This window comes from Drosophila montana, unplaced genomic scaffold, assembly GCF_035044405.1.
Source record: "Drosophila montana isolate Dmon_TW-CO22-7 unplaced genomic scaffold, ASM3504440v1 contig_2127_1, whole genome shotgun sequence".
NCBI lineage: Eukaryota > Metazoa > Arthropoda > Insecta > Diptera > Drosophilidae > Drosophila > Drosophila montana.
Genome location: NW_026997035.1, coordinates 106,093 through 128,699, shown reverse-complemented (window position 1 = coordinate 128,699; position 22,607 = coordinate 106,093). Strand labels below are relative to the sequence as shown.

The 22,607-nt window shown below is 37.7% G+C and overlaps 2 long non-coding RNA genes across 6 annotated transcripts in view; one reads left to right on the top strand and one right to left on the bottom strand.

Annotated features, from left to right (window-relative positions):
- The window catches only part of LOC135427166 (uncharacterized), a 198,976-nt gene that overhangs the window by 79,080 nt on the left and 97,289 nt on the right, over positions 1-22,607 (bottom strand). For 3 of the 5 annotated variants that reach the window (XR_010435998.1, XR_010435997.1, XR_010436000.1), the window contains exon 4: positions 11,592-11,635. This is a non-coding gene — a long non-coding RNA (uncharacterized LOC135427166). Of the gene's footprint in view, positions 1-11,591; positions 11,636-18,369; positions 18,543-22,607 lie in introns of all 5 variants that reach the window. The other 2 variants (XR_010435999.1, XR_010436001.1) reach the window with 2 other exon arrangements.
- On the top strand, positions 4,426-5,249 carry LOC135427134 (uncharacterized). The gene is made up of 2 exons (XR_010435992.1): positions 4,426-4,528; positions 4,726-5,249. It is a non-coding gene; the product is annotated as an uncharacterized LOC135427134 (long non-coding RNA).

Sequence of the window (22,607 nt, the reverse complement as noted above, 5' to 3'; positions counted from 1 at the left end):
CCCCATGCAACTTGTTTTTGCTTCCTGCCTTGTGTCCGAACCGCCTCTGAATTGCATTTGTTAGCTTGTCTGCATCCAGAGGGCGTTTGTTTTCAGGGGGAGGACTGTGGCAGGGTTGTGTGCACAAGCCTTTTGTTTTTTCTATTTTTTGTTTTTTTTTTTTTTTTTGTGCAATAGTTTTAAAAGCGAGTCGGCGTTGGTTTATGATACAACTATCAATTGCAAACTTTCAACAAATTTATAGCATTTTATTTTTATTGAAATACTCTGACAAAGTACTTCGAAAGCTTCATTAGAAATGGGCGAATGCATTCAATAAACAAATCTGTGTTAACTAGTTTTCATATTCAATATCAAAAATATTGAAAAAGCAAGACCTAAACCAGGCAAGGGAAAAGTAGTTGCAATCGTTTAGAAAAATTGTTTTATGCATGTATAGAAATATAAATATTTAAAAATATGTATTAAATCAAAATTAAATATTGAAATCTTTGAAAATGTATCCAGGGTGTTTTAATTAAAGCACACAAAATTCAAGATTTAGAGCAGGCCAACATAAAATGTCCATGCAGATTGCCTCACAACAGTGAGTTGAGCGTCTAAAATGTCATTTTGGAAATATGTTGGTCTTGCCCGTGGTTTAGGCTGATGACGAAGAAACGGAACTTGTTGACCCTCAAGCAGCTCTTAAATACAACTGCCAGGCTAAAGGTAATATGGAATCTTTATATACTAAATATCAAGAATACATCTAGTCGATCATAGTCGATCACTGTTCGACTATGTCTCTGAATTGGATCATTGCGTAGCGCACGGCCTGTCCTCAAGTAGTTAACAACAATATGAACATAAGTGCCTGTAAGTGCCATAAGAGCCTGTAGCGGCCGATAAAATGTTAGACACATGTTATGTAACAGAAGGGATGCTAACAGGAGCATACGAAAGTAGAGAATAGAGTCGGGTTCGAGCTTCCGAAGTGAAGAGACGTGCGTATTATCTTGTTGAGTGTAATAAGAAAAACATATCATTGTATCCATGAGAAAAAAACGTATGAAGTGAGTAAAAACCAATGTAGTAATATTAAACTAAAAGATCCAGAAGATAATTATATTGATCTTAACTCCGCTTGAGTCAAATTGTTGAAGATTTTTAGTTATTGAATATTTATGTACATATGCTGTTAAGATGTTCTTTAAATATCTGTAAAAGCGCTATACTAATCTAAGACTTATTCAAAACCGATCTATATGAGTTATTTGTTTGCCAATTACATCGGAAGTCAATCAAAAGTCCCATTTAAGTCATTTATAAATTCTGATCGCCAGAGAATCGGGCACGTGCTCCACTTGCAACACTGGCTCCCACTTGCGACACGAAGTTTCACGGCAAGTTCAAAAAGTCAATTCGAATTAAACAACGCATTTGATTGCCATAAAACCGGGCGCACACGCCCCTATTTATGGGTCCCGACTCGAGCGGAGTCTTGCGGTTTTGCAAGCTCAGCAAATGCATTTGGCAGCCACTAGAAATAAAACGTGTCGCATTGCCGCCACACCCAAAAGCAAATAAATAAAAAAAAATTAAAATAATTGTGCAGAAAAAACAATCGTAAAAAAAACTGAGCACAGAAAATTAGTCAAGAGCGGGCCTTGAAAATGTAAGAGACTAAAAAATACCGCAAAAATATATATATCTATCTATATATACAGAGAAACATTGTACCGGGCGGCTTTTCAATTAGCTGTCTGATGGTTGTCCAGCAATTAGGTGTGCTTAACGGGGGCTAAAATGATTTTAATCGTTTGTGTTCTAACATAGATTTCGTTTTTTCGCTTTGGTCACATTTTGTTGTCATGTCGTCGCTGACATTAGCGAGTGCCCACACACACACACACACACACACACAAAAAGACATGCTCAGCATAAAACATGAAGCATTTGTTTGATTAAAAACCTCAGATATGACAAATTTAATTAAGGTTAATTTAGAGCCTGCTTCGAGCCAAGTTTTTAGAACATTTATTTTGTTGTTTGAGCTAATGTTTTGCCTAAGTGCTGGAAAATAGGATATACAGGACTTAACGACGTTTACCCTAAAGTTGCAGGCTATATTTATGATACTTTAAATGAATGTTTTTGAAACATTTAAGTGTTTTGTGCGAGTCTTCAAACTTTTGCGAAACACCTTAAAATACAGGGTATTCGCCTGCTTGGCATTGCCCGTGTGCTTGCAGTGTTCTGAGATCTGTTTTTCTCGTGTCTTTTGTGTTGTTGTTTTGTTTATCTGAAATTGCAAATCGAATGCGATGCAGTTGGAGAAGGGCTGGCCATGCCTACCTGCACTCTGTGTGGCTGTGTGAAAAGGTCAAAGCATTCGATTAACTTTAATTTTCGCGGCTCTCGAGCTGTGTATGAGTGTGTGTGTGAGCAGTCCATTGTTTTGTTGGATGTTGATTTAGTTAGCAGAGCTGTTGATGTGTTGCCACAGTCGGCGTCTAGTTGTCAGTGTAGAGTTGCCAGAGCTCAGGTGTGCCGCTGAGAGGCAGCGTGAAAGCCAAACCTACTGCCAGTTTAGTCAAGCCAAATCGAACAGAGAAACTTTCTGGCGCATCTTTGTCTGAACGGCTGTTAGACGACTTACAATGGGCCGGAGCCGCTTTTTGATTTATGCCGTGTCATAGTTCAGGCCCAGAGTGCAGCGGCGCATGGTGGCCAAGAGCAAGCAACGTTATATGTGTGTGTGTGTGTGTCTGAGTGTGTGTGTGTGTGTGCGTGTGCTTTGGGCCATGTTAACAAAATGCTAATTGCTGTTAGCCAAGGCACGCGTCAGCAGCCAACTAACAACTTGGCCAAAATGTCAACGGCACTGGAGAACGGCGAACACACAAAATTGATAGCCAAATTTGGCCAAAACTGGTGAAGTGACGGGTTTTTTCTAACTTGCCAAATGCCCAAGTTGCCTTGGCGGCGACAACGACCGCTGCAGTGTGGGCACCGCTCATAAAACACACATAATTGATACCGCCAGGCACTGCGAGTAACCGAATGTAGTTCCAGTCAGAGAGACAGCCAGGCAGGCAGTCAGTCAGTTAGTTGAAATTAATTTGCACACTCGAGCAAAAATAATTTACAGTCTCGTTCGGTTCCGCAAAGCCAATCACATGGTCTCCTCCTTACCTCCTCCCCCCCCCCCCCCCCTTCCAATCTGCAAAACCGAAAATAATTGTGGCTTAGCTGAAGACGTGGGCCGGTTTTATGGCTGCAGCATTTTTATGCAGCTCAGCCACGTGACATATCACGAAATTCTGTAAACAGCATTCGCAATGGCCCAAACAGTCAGCAAGAGACCGTCGCACTGGAAGCTGTCAATTAGTTGTAGGTACATCAAATGAAGGCAGAGATACACCAAATCAATTGCTGATCGCTGCAGAAATACTTAATTTTATTTTTATTACCATTTGAGCTGCGACTGCTGCTAGCTTAGCTTGTTTATGGCTAAGGACTTTTGAATAGAGAAAATACCAGCTCACTAGTATTTTCTGCTGATTGAGCGCAAACATACTGGCTAGTATTTTTATAGAATAAATACCAAAAATGCTTATAGCTAGTATTTTATACTGCTTTTTTTTACCACTAATGCCTTTGATTGAGCCTTCTGAGCGTTTACACTCCTTCTTTCTATTCACATTTTTAATTGTCAAATGGCTACACTAAAAAAAACAATATTTGAGGGTAGTTACTACTTAAAATTCGCAGAGACTCTGTGATGGAATCTCTTTAAAATTGAAGTTAACAAAAAAATAAATAAGTAGGAAAAAATTGATATAATGTAAAACATATGTATATGTATATATACAAGCAGTTCAAAATACAGGTCAGTTTGTGCAAAATAAATATATGTTATCCAATTAAATACTAGTGTTTTGAACTGCCTGCTTAAATGGTAAGAAATAAGCTGTATCAAATCAATTAGACTTAATCAACACTGCATCGAACACAATATTATTTTAATATTATAAAAAAAAGCAACTAAATGAAGTAAACATAACATTTAAATACGAGTATACAATAATTTATAAATGATTTACCTAACTAATTGTTTATTTATAACATAATTAATGGTAAGAAATAAGCTGTATCAAATCAATTAGACTTAATCAACACTGCATCGAACACAATATTATTTTAATATTATAAAAAAAAGCAACTAAATGAAGTAAACATAACATTTAAATACTCCTATACAATAATTTATAAATGATTTACCTAACTAATTGTTTATTTATAACATAATTAAAATTACCTAGTAATGTTATTTATTTTATAATAAATTGGAGAAAAAATAAATGGCAATTTAAAAATAAAATACAAATTTTAAACTTAAGCTTGAGATTTATTAACAATTCTTGTTTGCGTTTCTTTCAGAACGCATTCGATTATTAATAATGCGGACTGGCAGAGCCAAGAGCTGCGTTGCAAGCAGCTGACTGCAGATAACACTTGCTTCGAACTCTGAACAGAGTTGAGTGTAGGTATTAACCATTTACTGATTGCAGCAGCCGCTTGTTGCAATGGTGCTGCCACAAATCTTGTCAGCCGGAGACCGCCCGCAAAATGCAAATATCTACGCAACATGCAACTAGGCCGGCAGCAGGCAGCAAGCAGTGTGGCAGCGCGGAGGCTGCGTCGGCGACATTCATTCCTCATTTGATCTTTATCGCCTAGTAACATGCAACGTGCAACGCTCTGCCGCAACGCCAACCCCCTTTTCCACCACTCCGCAGCACCATCAGCGTTTGCATCTGCGCTGCTCCCATTGACTGTCGGACTGATTGTAATCAAGATTGGCTTTTTGCATGCGCCCGGCTGCCAAACCGATTTGTGGCCTGGAAACCGTTTCGCTGCGTTTCGTTTATGTGTGCGACATTTCAAGGTCCGCCTGCCCCCTCCACCCAACCCATTTGAGCCGCCTTTTGGGTGCCTTCGGCCATGGACAACGCCTCAACTCACCTTAACTCTCACAGCTGCCGACTTGCAATTTGCAGTCTGCGAGGTTTTTTAATTTCCATTCGCTTAATCATTAATGTGTCATAAGTTCCAGTTGGCCAAGAATCAGATGGGGAAACTATATCATGGTTAGTTGCTTTGAATAAGCTCACATTCCAACCATGTACTCGACCATGCTTTGACAGTACTAGATCTTTGCCCATCATAGCATTTTATAAAGGTGTTTATTTTTTAACATTCTACTTTTTTGTAATATTTCAATTTTTATAGCCGCTGCAGCATTTCCTGCATCAGAATCTTTAATCGAAAATGAATCAGCATGTAGATTAAACTAAAGTTCCAAACGTGAATTTGATAATAATTTATCAAATTAACGAACAGCTCTCAAATTTGCAAGTTGAGAAACTTGGAGAACAATGTGGCGCGTGTGTTTTTAAGAACTTTCAATCAATGTTTGAGCATTTTGTAAAGGTTAACATGGAAATCGCAAGAAAAAGGGGGCAGTTTTGATGATAATTCGCTACAAGATATCCTGCTGCTCAATTTTATTAAGCAAAAAATCTCTATACATACAAATAGTTTTTGTTCTGACTGACTTACTGACTGACTGACTGATTGATTGGTGACGTTTCGTGTTCAAATTTATTTCCAAAGATCTATACGAAAAATCATTTAAGACTTTTCACATTTTTCACAGTATCCAAGCTTCCTCGGTGGAAATGTCATAATAGTCCCATTGGAGAAGCCGTGGCAAAGGGTCTTATCAGAATTATAAATTTTGGCCTTTTGGCCAGATTTAACCGTGAACATAAATGTGGGTCGTTTAAAGCACAGCACGCACAGCACCTTGCAGTATGGTGGTTGATGTTGTTGTTGTTGTTCTGAGAGTATTCGTAGTTGACTTTTCGACTAGACAATATGACAATGGACGGGTGTAAATCATGTTTGCGCTGCTGCTGCTGCTGCTGTTGCTGTCTAGTTGTCTGCCGCCGACTTGACTTGTGGTCAATGGCTTGCACATAATGGCTGCCCCAACAGCAACAGCAACAACAACAACAACCACAGCAATTGCTTCCATGGGGCATTTGCAAACAATGACATTATGCTGACGTTTATTAATCGCATTTACAGAATTAATGTCGTGACATTTTCGGTTTAATGTGCTTGTAATAAATAAATGCGGCGTTTAGAAAAAAAAATAATCAATAGTACCGAAATTGTAGTTGTGGCTGTGATTCTTGTTATTGGTCAATGTATTTCAGTGGCAACAGTGCTGCAAAAATTGTGTAACAACACTTTGCATATATTACAAATGCGCTAAGCAGCAGCAAGAGTCAAAATACCCTAACTGATCGGGCATTACAATCATGCCTAACGATCTAAAAAAAAATGTAATTCCTGATCTGCAGCTTGTGTAGTAAAAAACTAAACAAATTGTAATAAATAAAATAAAATGTAATTTTAAAATTTACGCAGATTATATGTATTATATGCGAAAAAAAAGTTCAGTTTTAAAGCGCATTTAAGCTTCGGCTTTCTAATTTCAAATCAATTTCCCTGATCAGCTTTTCAGCTGCACATTAAATGTAGAAAATATTTGCATAGCTTGACAATTTACTTAAAATGCCAGCAATATTTAGCCGAAAAATATCAATTGAAACTAGAGAATAGAAAATCGAAGCTGACATTTCATTAAACGCAAATCAAATCACATTGGCACAAAAGAAGTTCAGTAAATTGCGAAAGAAAACTTTAACATTTCGTTAGAGAAATAAATTTTAGTTGAAATATATTGAGTTAAAATCAAATAAAAACAATAAGATTTAAAATTAAATGTGTGCAAGAAAATGGTTTGTTTAAATTGGGCTAAAGTCGACTTTAGAATTTATTTGAAAATTGAATTATTTGCTAAAATGTAAAGCCTTAAATGTTTGTATTAAAATGAATTTCTAGCTGAAAGAACTATGTACTGTATACTGCCTTTAAATGCAGAAATTCTGCAAAACATACGCTAATACCATATATACCAGAGGGTGCTATCGAAAGCCATTCCAACTATCATTTAAATTACCAAATACTTGACATTAAGCAACTTTGTTGCTTTGGATATTTGGCAATAGGATGCCAGCTGAGTTTTGGCTGAGCCCACTAGGAAAACATTTGCCAAGTCTCGCATCATTTGGCATTTTGCAATTGCCTGGCTTTTCCATTAATTTTAAGAGCTTGACGCAGAGAGTCATATATCGATTACAGATATTTAACCGCAGCTATTAAATGGCAATCAACGATTTGATGAGCTGTCAAAACGCCGCTTGACATTATGAGTACCTGCTTTGGGCGTGGGGGGTGTGGCCGGATAGTGCCTACATGGTGCACTCTACGCCAACCCCGTCAACTTCAATCCAATCCCAAACAATTCCATTTCAAAGTTTAGTATTATGGATCGTAAATTCACTTTCGCCCAGCGCAGCTCAAATATGCAGATAGACTGAAATATGGCAAATTGCCCAACCGGGCAGCAACTTTGTGCCATTTTCGGTTTTCACAAACAAACAAACAAAAAAGTTAATGTTGCGTGTGCACGACCAGAAGATACCCCTTGAGTAGAATATGTGAATATTCTCGTGTGATTATGTTTCAGAGCTTGTGAGTTTATAGATTAAACAGATTCCTTTGGCTGCTGCAAGACTTGTTAAGCAAGAATATTTCTGTGTTTATGTTTTTAACAACACTTTATGATACCCTCTTTTTATTATATTTTATTGCTATAGGGTACACAAAAAACTTTTGCATAGTTTCATTGTTTTACGCTGCGGGCAAAGTTCAGAATGTGCTCAAGGTTAAACTGGGTGAGTGTGAGTTACTTTGTGGGTGTGTGGTTGTGTGTGTGTGTGTGTGTGTGGCAGCTTCAGCGGCTCATCATTAATGCAAATTCATTGTTGCAGCTGTTGGTAGAGCAAACGCAACGAGATCCGCGTGCATTAAAACAATTCATGTTGAATTTTTGATATGCAAACTGCCAGATAACAAAAGCAACAACAGCAGCTAGAGAGATGCAACTTTCTCACAAACACAAACGCTTACACACACATACACACTCACACACACAAACACTGAAAAGGGACATAAAAAAGAACACATTTTGCTGTAAAATTAATGACGAGTGCTCAGAAAATGTAGGCCAGGCCCAGACCGCATTTGAGCTCTATAAAACCAACAAAACAAAACCAGAAAAAAAGGAGGATTGGAAGGAGGCACAACTAGAAGCAGAAAAGCTGCGCAACTTTATGAGCATCTCTGGCATTTTGCTTAATTGAAAAAGGCCAGCAATGGGTATAGGGGGATGCGCCTTAAAAGGATCCGCTGCTGTCCCTAGGACCGGGTGGCAGGCAATGCTTTGAAGGCATGCAGTTCATAAAGCTGACACGGCTATAAAAGCACATGACCAAACCGAGCAGCCCAGCCGTGGCAGCAGAGGCAGCCAAAATAGACCGACAACCAACAAGCGGCGGCAGCAGCAGCAGCAACAACAAACCAACAACCAGCAAACAACAAACAACGAGCGGCGAAAAATTATCAACTCAGATTATGTCGAGATTAATTACATACGTTGAGCGCCATTGTCTTGTCAATAAATTGTCGTCGTTGTTATACCCTGTAACAATTTGAAATTGTTTAAACAAAAAGAGTATCATGAAGCCAGATAAAGGATGTGTATTTCCGTATATAAATATGTTAAGTAATAGCTCACTCCATTTATTTATTGTTGTAATTTATATTATTGTAATTATAATTGTCTATTATTATAATTATTATTTATTGATAAACCAATAACGTTTAATGTAATTAAACTCCTCATAATCGGAAATGATACTTTTGGCTTATAACTATTATTATGTTGTCAATAATAATTCAATTATATTGAAAAATATATGTTTTTGCCGTCTTATAATAAGGTTAGTAATGAAAATCATGATAATAATAATAATAAAATTGATAAAATTTATAATAATAATAATAATAATATTAATAATTAATATAGTAATAATAAAGACAAGAATATTAATAATGATAATAATAATAATAAAAATTTCAAATATATTTTGTTACAATTATGTATCATTGTTTTTATAACTGATATATTTATTTGAAAATTACTACTATTATATATTATAAAATTAGAATTATATTAACATATACCACCTACATTTATGACTTGCACGAACAACGCGACTAGTACATACCCTATAAATGTCAAATTTATTCCACAAATTTTGAATATCTTCCCGCTGCTAACAAATCAAATCGAACCAGCAAGAACACAAACGCTTTGCCAAACATGGAGCACAAAACAGGGTATCTGCAAGTCAGACACACTCGTCTAGGGTCTCTGCTTACTTATTGTTGTTGTCATTGTGTGCAGCGCAGATAAGAGTTGGAGGAAAAAGCCGGCGCGTTGGGCAACTCGGTTAATGGTAATGGGTACCTAACTGCCACTACCGAAATGTTAACAGAGTTTTTTGTTTCATTTTCTTCTCTTTTTTTTTATTTTGGTAGGTTATTTTCTTCTTTTTTTCGGTTGATGCTGTCAAAAATGGTTTGCCAAGCCTTTTGGCCAGGCGGCGGCTAATTAATTGAAAATGTTGCCAACGTCAAGGGAGCGCCACAAGAGTTGCTCCCGCTGCTGCCGTTAGGCCAACAGAATACGCTCGTAATAATGAAAATGCGATATGGATGCCATATGGGCTCTCCGGTAAGCCGGTAAACCGCTAAGCCACTCAGATAGCCCGATAAGCATCATTGGCCAAGTGCGCGTAAATTAATTGACAGGCAGCCAAAGGAAGCCTCCGGCTAACCTAAAGGCGGCAGCCCAACATAGATGCAGCTCGCTCAGCTCACACTAAACATCCCATGTGCAGCTCTTGGCCATGTCGGGCGCTCAATTTAGTGCATGTTTAGCGGCAAATGGCCAATGTAAATTTTTGGCCAAACATGACGCGAGTGAAAGACCAAACCCAATGCCACGACAGACGCTGCACATGGAATAAATGAGCAGCAGCAGCTGTTAGCGTTTTCCTTAGCGAACAGCATTGAGCAACAAAGTGGTTTCGGCTCAGTTAGTTAGGAAAAAGCTAAATATAAGGAGGTTTGCAGGATATTGCTGACGATAAGGTTCCAGGCTTGGTTGGGATTTATTACAGCAGCAACTTTGGGCAGTTTCCTTGACGAACAGTAATCAGAACTAGACTGGCATCGGTCCAGTTAGTTAGGATAGATCAAGAAACAAAGAGGTTCGTTTAGTTATCCGCAGCATAAAGTTGAGGAGATTTGAGATCCGTTTTCATTGAGAAATAGTACTTATTTAGAGCCAACGTGCTATCGTTTCGGTTAGTTAGGATGGATATTAAGGAGTCTCGTGAATGATTTATCCAAAGGATAACGCTCAGGATAAAATTCCAGGCTTGGCTGGGATTTTTTCCATTACGCAAATAATTAACGATGAGTTCAATTAGTAACATTTTACAAAAAAAAAGAAAAAGAATAATTGAATGCAATCAATCAGCAAGATAAACCTTAAAATTTTTCCATTTATAGTTTCGGAATATTTCCCTAAACCTGGTAGATCCTGTTAGATAGCAGCACCTAACATTTAACCTACTATGGGTATAGGGCAGTTGATTGATAACTTTTTACTCATATTTTACAATATAAATATTTGATATTCCTAACTATGGTAAACTATCAGAAATTTAACTTCAAGTGAAATTTAGATTTATCAACTCTTGATAAGCACACCCCCTCCCACTTCGTAGCCCACAACTTAACTCTATTAATCTGGTCTTTTGTTTGCACATTTCAACATTTCATGGACAGTTGGAAATGTGTGCTACGTATAATTGCATTCGCTCTTGACATGTTAGGCCAAATTGAAATCCAATTGAAATGGCACCTCGAAGCCGAAGCCAATGCGTAAGCATGCAATGCATTTCACACTTTGCCAACAGCAGCTGAGCCACAAAACTAATTTAATTAACAAATATTTACTGACACATTACTCATCATTAATAGCAAATGCAGCAAAAGGGGCGGGCGTGCGGCTAGGGCGCAAGTTATCCAAATTCATGGACCTTGCACAAGTGCAACCGAATGCAGTTCGCCCACTGTGACGACCTTACATAATTATTTATAATTAAAGTTGTTTAACAATGCAGCTGTTGACTCTGTTTGCCAAATGAATGAATTATGCCATTGAGAATTTAGCCAGGGCCAAAAACATTTCCATGGCCAGGCACACGAACTCTCCACAGGGCATACAGAGCCAACTTTCTTCAGCTGCGACGCGTTGTCATCGCAAAACTTCTTTGAAGCTTAAAACGGTGGGAAATAGTATATGGAAATAAATTCAATTTCAAAATGTGACAAAAAGCAAAATAAATAAATATTGGAAAAAAACTTAAGGACAGAAGAATTTTAAAGACTTTAATATAAATATTTCGTGAAAATTATATAAGATATGTTCCTAATGATATTTAATATTTCTCTCTTTTTTATGGATCATGAATTGATTTATTTATAGTACTTACATGACGGAGGACACAGAATTGTTATTTTATGTCAGATTCAAAACCTGTGGAAGAAAAATATGTTTTGAATTAGCTACACATTTTTATAGAACAAGTATATATTATCAAAGTAATTTAAGGTATTACATAAGAGCATTTAGTTTACGAGCTGATTCTACTTAGTATTATGTCCTTTATTTATTTTTGTTATGTTGTGTGAGTGTGTTAGTGTGTGGACAGTGGAAAAGATTAAGGTATTTTATGTTACTTATTTACATGCTAGGCACTCCCACCCCCCACGCACACACACGCAAACACACGCACACACGCAAGCGTTTAATTTCCCAAGTGTGCGACGGAAATGCGCCGACGCCATTTTTGCTCGCGGCCATTTTTCGGCAGACGTCGCGTGCCGCCTGAATAATTGATGCCGGCTGTGATGGGTTACGAACTGGGGCGCACTTGCTATTAATGAGTTTCTGCTGCCTATGTACATAATATACGACCTGCATGTGTGTATGTGTGTGTCTGTGTGTGTATGCAGCCCTTGCCATATTGTAGTTGACAAATAAGCGCTTAAGTAATTTGCCACCGTTGACAACAACAACAACAGCAACAAAGGCGAGGATATTACGGGTTGCTTTCCGCTTTATAAGTGAATATTAAATAAATTTGCCAGTTATTTGCGAGCAGCATGAAGGCCACTAAAGCAGACGCCGGGGCGCCAGTTTTGTGGGGCGGAACTGAATTCAACTTGTAATTAATGTCAAATATTTACACATTCGCTAGAGATCAAAGGTTCTGGCCTTAACGCTGTCTCAGAGAAGCATTGCTAATTAAATGAGTATTTATATTTAAATTACATGAAACTACTTAAGGGCCCCACACACACACACACAAACACATACACACACACTGGCGAAAAACTTCGGGACATTCTGCGAATTCTGGACTAGCTGACGGCGTTGCTATTTGGCATCTGTTGCATCTACATTTGGCAGGCAGCAACCCCTTTTACCCTTTGGCTGGGCAAACACCATCATATGATGTTGTTCAGTGGATGCTTCATGCTTTTGATGCTGATGCCTCTGTCTATATTTGCGCTATAAATCGGATAACTTTGTCCATAGGCAGACACATACAGCCACACGTAGACCACGCTTTGATCTGCGCAATTAAGTAGTTAGCAATTAAGATTTATGATAAACAAATAGTTTTCAATTATATAAGGGCTAGATATTTGGACAGCTGGGAGAAGAATTCATGTGTAGATAAGTTAATTAAAAGCTTGAAAAGATAAACATTTATATTTCATAGTATATATATTTCCTTATTTATTAAAAAGGGTTTAATTTAACTCATTTACAAAAAGTACTTATTTATTTTGAAATTATTATTATTAAAATTATAAATTAAAAAAAAATATAAATACTTTATTTTTTTCTAATTAGGCTGTTCAAAAATTATTCAAAATTATATGAGTCATATATTTAACAAAAAAAGATGTTTAAATTGCAATGTGAGTTAAATCAATATACTGAACAAAATACAAATTTTAATTATTTAATCATAAAGTACTAGGCTTTAAATCATCTATTTCACAAAATCATCAAAACAAAAATAATAATAATATTAGTTGATTTAACCCATCTGAACAATCTCAGAGACTATCAGAGAGATGTAATACTTGTCACTTGTTAAACATTTTTGCCACTACAAGAGAAGATTTTGATCCAATATACTGTTAAGCATTATCCTGACTCCATTTCAGTTAATTTTCTTCTTCAGCTCATTACGCTTTACTCTCAGGATTGCACTGCCAGGATTTTGTCTGCATAAAATATGCACAAAGTTAACATGCAACCCTTAATGTTGTAGCAGCCATACACCCGCTCTGACCCCCTGCAACAATTTGTCACACAATTTAGCCGAGTATTCAATTTGCTTCCGCTTTGTGGCGCTAAAGGCCGCAACCAAGTCCGTGAGTGTCCCCACTCATACTTAAGCTAATACTCATCTTTATCCTTGTCAACATTCTTCAGTTGTTGCAACAACTAGAACATGCAAGTGTTTATTTTAATACACAAGTTCAAAATTGATTAATTTGCCAATTGGAATTTACCAAGTTGGGAGCTGATGTTGGCGCCTTGCACTGTTTTCAAAATGCATTTGCAAGCGCGCCTTAGCCTGGACAAGAACCCAACTGTTAGTCAGAGTGAGCCGAAGCTCTCATGTGTGCGTGTGTGTGCATTCACCGTTGTACACACGTGTGTGTAGGCATGCAGGCAACGCATGTGTCTTGGCCTGGTCCAGTTGTGCTCTGTTGTGGCACTGTTAGCAAACGGAAATGTCGGCGCACACGAGAAATGCATTTTGTAACCCAATTTCCGGCATCCGGTATCTTTTTGACAGACGCCTCACCTCAAAAAGAGAGTGAGAGAGAAAGTGAGCGAGTGTGAGCACGTGTGGGAGAGCTAACGTGCGGAAATGAGCTTATGTGCATGCACAGTACGCAAAATTAACTCACACTCATAAAAGCTTTTTTCCCACACATGCTGCTGCTGCCCATTGGCCGTCGCACCACCCACCCCCTGCCACACATACTTCACTCACGAGTGAGCGTGTGAGTCGAGCAGACGCTCGTGCGTCGTGTCGGAAGCTTGCGGTGCTTTTGGAAGCTTCACGCAGCGGGCTTTCGGTAAATTGAGCCGAATGCATTTGGCATTCGCATTCGCATTCGCATTTGCATTTGCACTCGTGTCGTTCGGCTGAAACCTTCGTTTTGAGTGTTTTTCTTCTCTTTTTTTTTATCGCCCGCTTGTTGTTGTTGTTTATGAGCTGTGGGCAGCTACTCACGTGTGCAGTTGATTTGATTTGATGAGTTATTATAATGATTGCGATTCGTGTTGTCAGTTTGATTGATTGGGTAATGAAGTTATTAGATAGGTGTGATTGCCATTCACACAGGTGTGCCAACTAAGCGAATATCTGTCCGTGTGAATGTGTGTGTGTTTTGGGAAATTGACACGCAAATTAAGTGGCTTATTAGAGAGGGATTTTATAAACAAATATGCATGAGTGTTTGGCACCTTATTAGACACAATTCAATGAACTGGTTAGGTATATTGACCTATCGATTACTATCGATATTTTATATGCTTTTGTGAGATGTGAAGAATAAAATTCGAATTATCAAAGAAATAAGCCCAAAGAGATTCTTAATGGACATGTTAAAATTGGCGTATATCGAACTATCGATTTTCACAAGCTTTTCTGAGACCTTCGGAATAAATAGCGATTAATTAATAAAAGTCGTTACAAAAAGCTTCTTAGTGATCAAAGTATGATTAATATCAATTTTCACAGGTTTTTGTGAGACATTAAGAATAAAAATAAAATCATCAATAAAATACGTTCCAAAGAACTTTTTAATGTTCAAAAGGCTTTTCATCGTCGCTAGACATAAGATTTGGTTTAAGTCCTTTCTCGAAAAGTGCGCTGGCATAATCGCTTGGTATCTAGGCTAACCCTATGATCAAATACTTTTCGAACTATTAAGCTGAACTAGTTTACTTAAATTGATTTCCTTAAGTAACTTTCATAACTAGTTCCCGTAAGCTCCCAGTTTAAACACTCCCATTGGCTAGTTCAGTTCACAGTCCTTTCTCGATAAGTGCGCTGGCTTAATCGATTGGTATCTAGGCTAACCCAATGCTTGCCGGAATACTTATGATAACAGCTTTGCCAGCTTGTCACTTAGGCTGACAAGGTCACATTGTCAACGTCAATGCGCGTGCGTAAACCAATAAAATTTGTCTAGCTTACAGTCAACGCTGGCCGGTTAAAACAATAGCCAAATAAACAAAGGCTAAACGGCCTGGAGGGGCGGCTGGGGCTGAACTCAGTTTAGCCAGCACTCGAGTGTGGTTCGAGCTGGAACTGGCTTTAATGATTCAATCCAAATATGGGTGTCAATAAGTTAACAGACAGACAATGTTGCACTTGCCGCAGCCATAAAACCGGGCAATGGCCAACGGCTTGCCCCTAGCTGGAAAACGGCCAGAAGCAGTGGCAGAGTTAGCCAGACTTTTACTTGGCCGCTTGAAAATTATGAAATGCATTTAATTTTGTTGCGCACTGTTTTTCCTTTTTGTTTTGTTATTTTTTTGTTTTTGTTGTTGTCTGTGTGTGCTTAAGGAAAATCTATAAAAATTCCATTGACCATATTTTAAGCCATTGGCATTGGCATTGGACTTGGACTTGGAGTGGGTCTTGCGAGTTGGTCTTGAGAGTCTTGGCTGTTTAAGGAAGCAAATGTTTCCGTGCAGCTGCCAACTAGCTGACAACTTGTATGGCCTGTGTTTTATGTGCCAGTTGCAGCATGCCACATGCAGCCGCAGCAGCAGTAGTTTGTTGCACACAGTCGTATATCGCAATCTGTCTGCAATCATGTCACATCATTCGCCATAACTGGTTCTCTTCGCTTCTTCTTGGCCCCCATTTTAAGCAAGTAGCTGGCCATGGCTAATGAGCGAGTTCGAGGGCGTTTTTCATATAAAAGCGTTTATTACGGAAGGGCGGGAGGGTTTGTATCGAAGGGGGCGCGGCTTAAGAGGGATCAACATAAATCTCAAGTGTGTATGCATAAAACTTGCAACATTAAATGCCAGACAGGGCGGGGGCGCGGGTGCTAGTGCCATAGCTCAAATAAAGAACAACAACAACTGTTGGCCAAGTATTTTGTGTTGCCAAACAAAGAGAGAGAAAATTGTAACGCAGTCAACAAGGACACTGTCATAACTTTTTTAATGGTCAGCAGCAGGAACAGCAAACAAAGCAGGTGGCGGGAGGAGCAAAAGGAAGGGAGGGGGGCCAGACAGGCGGATAGCTGACAGTAGATAAATTCTAAGCAAAGCAACTTTTGTTTGTGCTCTTTGGCAGCCAAGTTGCAAGCCAAGTTGCACTGACAGCTGGCCACGTTGCGCCAGCTGACAAATCGCAAGAACTGCGCCAAAGCCAAAGCTCAAGCAAAAAAAAAATAAAGTAGCAAGCACCGACTGAGAGATGCTTTATACCAAGTGCAATTGCAAGTTTACGTAGAAAACTAAATAAACTTAATTTTTATTCGCATAAAAGCTCGAAGACACTTTCAATAAAAAACTCAATATACCCCGTTGCGGAAAGAGCATATTCGAGCTGCATAGGAAAAAACGTACAAGTTGTCACAGAAAACTGCTTAGTTGTTTTAAGATTTGTTCCAGAGGCAAGTCATAAATCGAGGCGGCTACTTAATTTTTTAGCAGTTGTCGCTCTGGCCAAGTGCATTTCATTATCCCCCCAACCCGCTGCCAAGCTGGCATTTGGCCAAGTTAAGAGCTCAGATTGTGAGTTGCGTTTTGGCTTATTGACAATTGACATAGTTTTTGAACTTTTGACATGCAGACAAATTGCAGCCCTTCGCAATGTGCTGCGTGTGAGTGTGTGTATGTGCTTGAGTTGCATTGGCAGCTGCATAATTGAATTCGCATTGTCTGTAATTCAAATTGAATTTTTTTAACAAATAGATTGCACTGCACACGATACAAAGGATCAATTTAATCTAAAATGCAGCTATTCAGGTAAAAGGAATCTGGTTTAAGTATAGGCTAAAGGTACAAATGCCGACCAGAAAATGCCCTACAAACCGTTCCATGCTACCTTTATTACACTTTCACTTTATACGGACAAGTCCTTCGCATCACTACTAGACATACTGCAAGACATGTCCTCGGACACGACTTGTATGCTTAGAAAAGTTTTATGATTAATTTAGTTATAAATAAAGAATAATTATTTATGCTATTAAACTGATCTCAATGCATTAGTTAAATATCGCTGATGGGTTATATTAATAGATTAATTATTCTAATATTAAATTAAATTAATCATTTCTGTCAGTTAAGCATAATCCAAATATCACAAATCCAATTAAAGCGCACTGCAACACTCTAATAAACCGCATGCTGCATGCAACCATTTTTACCATTTTTTTTAACACTTTTACGTTGCCAGACTAACTAATTAAAAATGAAATATATATAAATAAACAGTTCGGTTAGTTAATTAACAGTTTGATTGATTGCTTGCATTGTCAAATTGATATAAATAATGCCAGGCCAAAGGCCACACCTGTGCCACGCGGGTCAAATGTAGCCAACAGATACGAATTTTGACCAAAAATCACGCACACAATAATTACAATTTATGCATACAGCGCACACACATATATACATATATATTTATATGCTATATATTCACGAACATATTTTAATTACTGAATCAAATATTGAACAGTGCTCATTATTTTGCTGTTGCTGGATGTCTAACAAAATGTTTTGGGGGCGGCTGTATATTGTGTAAGCCCCAATTGATGGGCATGACAAATAGTGTGGTATTATCTGGCCAGTTGCAGTTACTTTTCGGCCAAACATGTGTATCCATTTTCACATTTACGCAATTTCCACCTTGCATATACAATTCAATTATAAATTTATTTGCCAATTATTACGCAGCACATAATACAATCAACAATCAGCGGGATATTGGAGAATAACTGCCTATCATCATGGGACAGTTCGATATCCAAACTAGTAGCTTTAGTTGATTGACAACGCGCAGGCGAACAAAATTACACGAAATTGTTAAGTATGTATAAGCCCAAGGAATTTTCCAGGAATAAGGCAGTGAAAAAAAAAAATATTCTCATTAATTCTAAAAGTCAAGTTGACTAAATAGTTTTTTGTTTTGAATAAATATTTACCCACAAGCGTGAGGGCGCCGGCTCAGATGCAGCAATTTTCGTTCATTGAAATCGATAAAGTGGCGTAGAGGGTTAACCTTTGCCAAACAGAGCACGCAGCTTAGAATTTTCAAAACCCTTTCCCATCCTTTTTCAGACTCAAACTCTTTACACAATGGCCGCCTCTGCAACACCTAAAGAACGAAAGGAAGCCCATTATCATTATGATCATTGGCATTAACATTTAAAAGAAATAAAATATAATTTATTATCAGTTGGTTGTCAGATGCAACGACTCGCTTTGGTCAATTGGGTGTTGATGCGAAATTATTAATTTTGCCGCATCGGTCAGGAGCCAGGAGCAGGCCCTGCCACAGCAGCGCCTCAGGGGCGTGTGAATGTGCTGCAAGTGAATGCCCATATGAATGTGAATGCCATTTGGACGCATCATTACGATAACAATCGCAGCTAAACGTCGACGGGCTGCTGGCCAACAGCCAGCAGTAGCAGAAGAAGAAGAAGAAGAAGATGAAGAAGGCGAAGGCAAAGACTAAGCAGAATGATTGCGACAAGAACATTTCCGTGGATGGTTTCCGTCTCGGTCTTCATTTCGAATTCCTGACATTCGCTTAATAATGCAAGATGCATGTCGATATGTCAATGCGTTTGCGCGCAATCGATCATTTTGGCGACGGTGTCCAGAGCCTGGCCAAAGACTGGCTGGAACCAAGGCTCTAGCTGCACTGAGCCAGCCATATCACACGCTGACTGAGGCCTGACAGTGCCTTGTTTGACATAATGTTGCCAGATTAACACAATTGATAAACCCGGTCAGGCAGTTTATATAAACATATATATATATATGTGTATTTAAGGGGATCATTATCAATGGTAGTTGGCAATTTTATGGCGTAACTTGCAACACGTTGCAGTCACGGCTGATAAGCCAGAGATAGACAGAGAGTGAGAGAGAGAATGAGAGACGGAGAGAGGCAAAAACTAAGTTAACAATTAAGTTTCTTGATCTCGCGCGCAATATCTTATTCTCTTACATAAAGGCTACTGTCAAATATGCAATAATTTATTGTCAGATCGTTCCAGCAATGATCAACAAGAAGTACGTCAACTGTTTAATGCCACAACGAACATTGATTTATCTCTTGGGCTGTCCACACTTTTTGTGGCACTCGGACAAAGTTGTCATAAGGACAACAAAACACAAACGGACAAGTTGCAGTTGAGTTTGTTGTCGACCCTTTTGAAGCAGTTTTATTGTTATTTTATGTTAATTTCTTCTCTACCGTACAGAGATCACTAAATCACAGCATTTGCTGTTGAAATTCTCGATTTCAATTAAATATCAAAAGCCTAACATGTATATATTATGTATACACCACAAATATATCTATATATACATATATATACATATATATATATATATATAATACAAGTTCTCACAGACTGTTTTTTGTAAACTTTTATTGAACGCACCTCCAAATCTCATTGTCATGCAAGCGCACAATTTGATTATTTTTCAAGGTGTCAAATAATTATGCATGTATTTGGGCTTTTGGGCATTTTTTCTGAAGTTTCTCTTCAACACACATTTAATTTGAATTTCTTAAGGCATATTTACTTATTTTTGTGTAATTATAAAAAATATGTGAGCTGTTTTTTAAATAAAGCGAAATATAGCAAAGTTCAGAGTAACAGTTCGGGCTTGAGCTAGGCTTGATATTTACTATTACTTTATATTTAACACACGATTATATTATTCATTTTATTAATTTAATTAAAAACAACTATTAGAATTTAATAAATAATAGAAACGGGAATTTACTGTTTGCCAAATGCACTACCCATTTAATCATTTTTAATAAGCAAGAAATATTTAAGGTATATTCACATAACAAGCACAAGATCATAATGCAACTTTTAAATGTAATATGCTTAATTTCCAATTCCCTTGTAGACATTTCCCTTTTGCGGATATCAGAGAATAGTGCAGTTTGAAAATGCTTTGAAAACAGAATATTTAGCCATTTAAGATCCCACTATTCCACCGATCTTTCCAATAGCAGCTATAATATATAGTGGTCCGATGTCGATAAGATTTTGGACACAGTAGGGGGTATAGTAAAACTTTTAAATGCCAAATTTGGATAAGACATCTTGATAAACAAAAAAGTTTTTCATACAAGAACCTATTTTGGGACCGATTGTTTCTATGGTAGCTATATGAAATAGTGGTCCGATCCGTCCGGTTCCGACATATGTACTGCCTGCAACTGAAAGATGGTCGGAGATGTCTCTATCTATTCGTTACACATTTCATGACAAACTTATAATACCCTCTACAAGGGTATACAAGATCTTTTCGAAAACGTGATCTCAGTTCTATCACCTTTTGGCCAAGTGTCCAAACGCAACGTGTTGACAAATTTTTGAAGGCATTTCATTATATAGTCCCATATTAATTTGTACGCGTCGTTTGCATAATTTCCACATAAATTCACTAATCATTTTCGTCGAGCCCAAGCCCAAGAGTCAAACCTCGCATATTAATTTCCATCATAAGTTACCAAAAAAATAAAAAATAGTAAAATAAAAAGAGTTGTTACAAAGGGGCCAGAAAATGTGTGACATTCATTTATATCGCTGTGTGCCCAAAAATTCTGTGTGTAGTTAGCTGAGCGTGTGAGTGTGTCCATAAAATATTAAATTTATATTTCATTTGCAATTGTCGCCGACAGTTTGCCAGCCTGGCAACACTTTTCCCTCTTTTATGCTGTATGGTAAAACCTTCGCTTTTGGCGCCTGACTTGAAACATAATAAATGTCTGCGCAAGGCGCACAAACTGCCACGCCCAGCATATGCGGCCAGAGCCAAAACTGAAGCTGGCCAAAATTTATGTTCCATATGAGTTTTTATATGAATTGCGCCGTGTCAGCAGCTAAGCGACTCCAACAGTTTTTATAGTATGTAGTCTATTCCCCCGCCCAACAATGTGAGTTATATGCGAAACATTTTCTCATTACAAAAATCTATTCCTCTTTGGGCGAATAAAAGTAGCGGCAGTTGTAAGTAAGGAGTCTCTTAAGCTTATATTAATAAAGGATTTTAAATAAAAAATGCAATTGCAAGAATTTCAAAATAAAAATAAAATATAGTTCGAACTTAAGCCTAAATCGGTAACTTTTTTAAGAATTTATTTTCGAACTAATATAATAACATTTTTTACATTTTTGGCATGAATTTGCTTAACAATATATAATTTATATCTATATTGGAATTATAGATATGAGTAAAGTTCAAGTGCGTCAAGAAGAGAATTCTAGCTAATACGATAGATTATTACAATTTCAAGTATATTGCATGTAGGTATAGTCCTATTAAATTAAAGCGCTAAATAATGGCCAGCTTTGTTTATTTATTGTCTAAGCTTGGATTATTTATCGGGGCTCAGCTGATTGGCATATGCTAGTGCTGTGATTAGCTTTTGATTGTCAGTAAGCAACTTAAAATGGATGGCCATAAATCTGCCATCGTGCAGTTCACTTTCACTTTGTGCAGCGCACTCCACAAACGACTTTTCATTTTCAATCAGCAGCTGAGCGCTGCCAGAGATCAGATCAAGTAGCTGGTTGCCACACGGCGTCGACACCCGGCGACACCTGCCGCTGACACGTCGGGCCCAAATGTCTGGGCAATCAATTAATTTGACATGCAAGCCAGTCGCGAGCCTCGAGACTTGGATGAGGCGATAGATGCCAAAACGAAGTGGCCAATAAAACTAGGGGAAGCTATGGAAATCCTTTCACTTTTGCCGCTGCCAATAAATTTGTATCGCCAGTGAGATTTGTGCGCCAAGATTATTACATACTCTCACAAAAGGTATAAGGCTTCTGGCAGAAGACATGCTTCACTCAAAAGGAACATAAGACTCTGGAGCAACGTTCAAATTTTCTTATATATTAATATATAAATATATATATATACGAAATTTCGGATGTATATATCGATACACTAAATATTTCCTTTCAGATCTATGGGAACTAAACTAATTGGTATTAAATATGTGTGTATATATAATATTAAAAACGTTCAGAGATATTGATAGAGTTTGGTATCGATATTTCATCAATATATCGAAATATCATAAATATAACTTTCGGAACTAAGATAATAGTTTATATAGAAATACTTTACCTTTCTTATCAAAGCCAATCAATATCGATATACTTAATATATCATAATA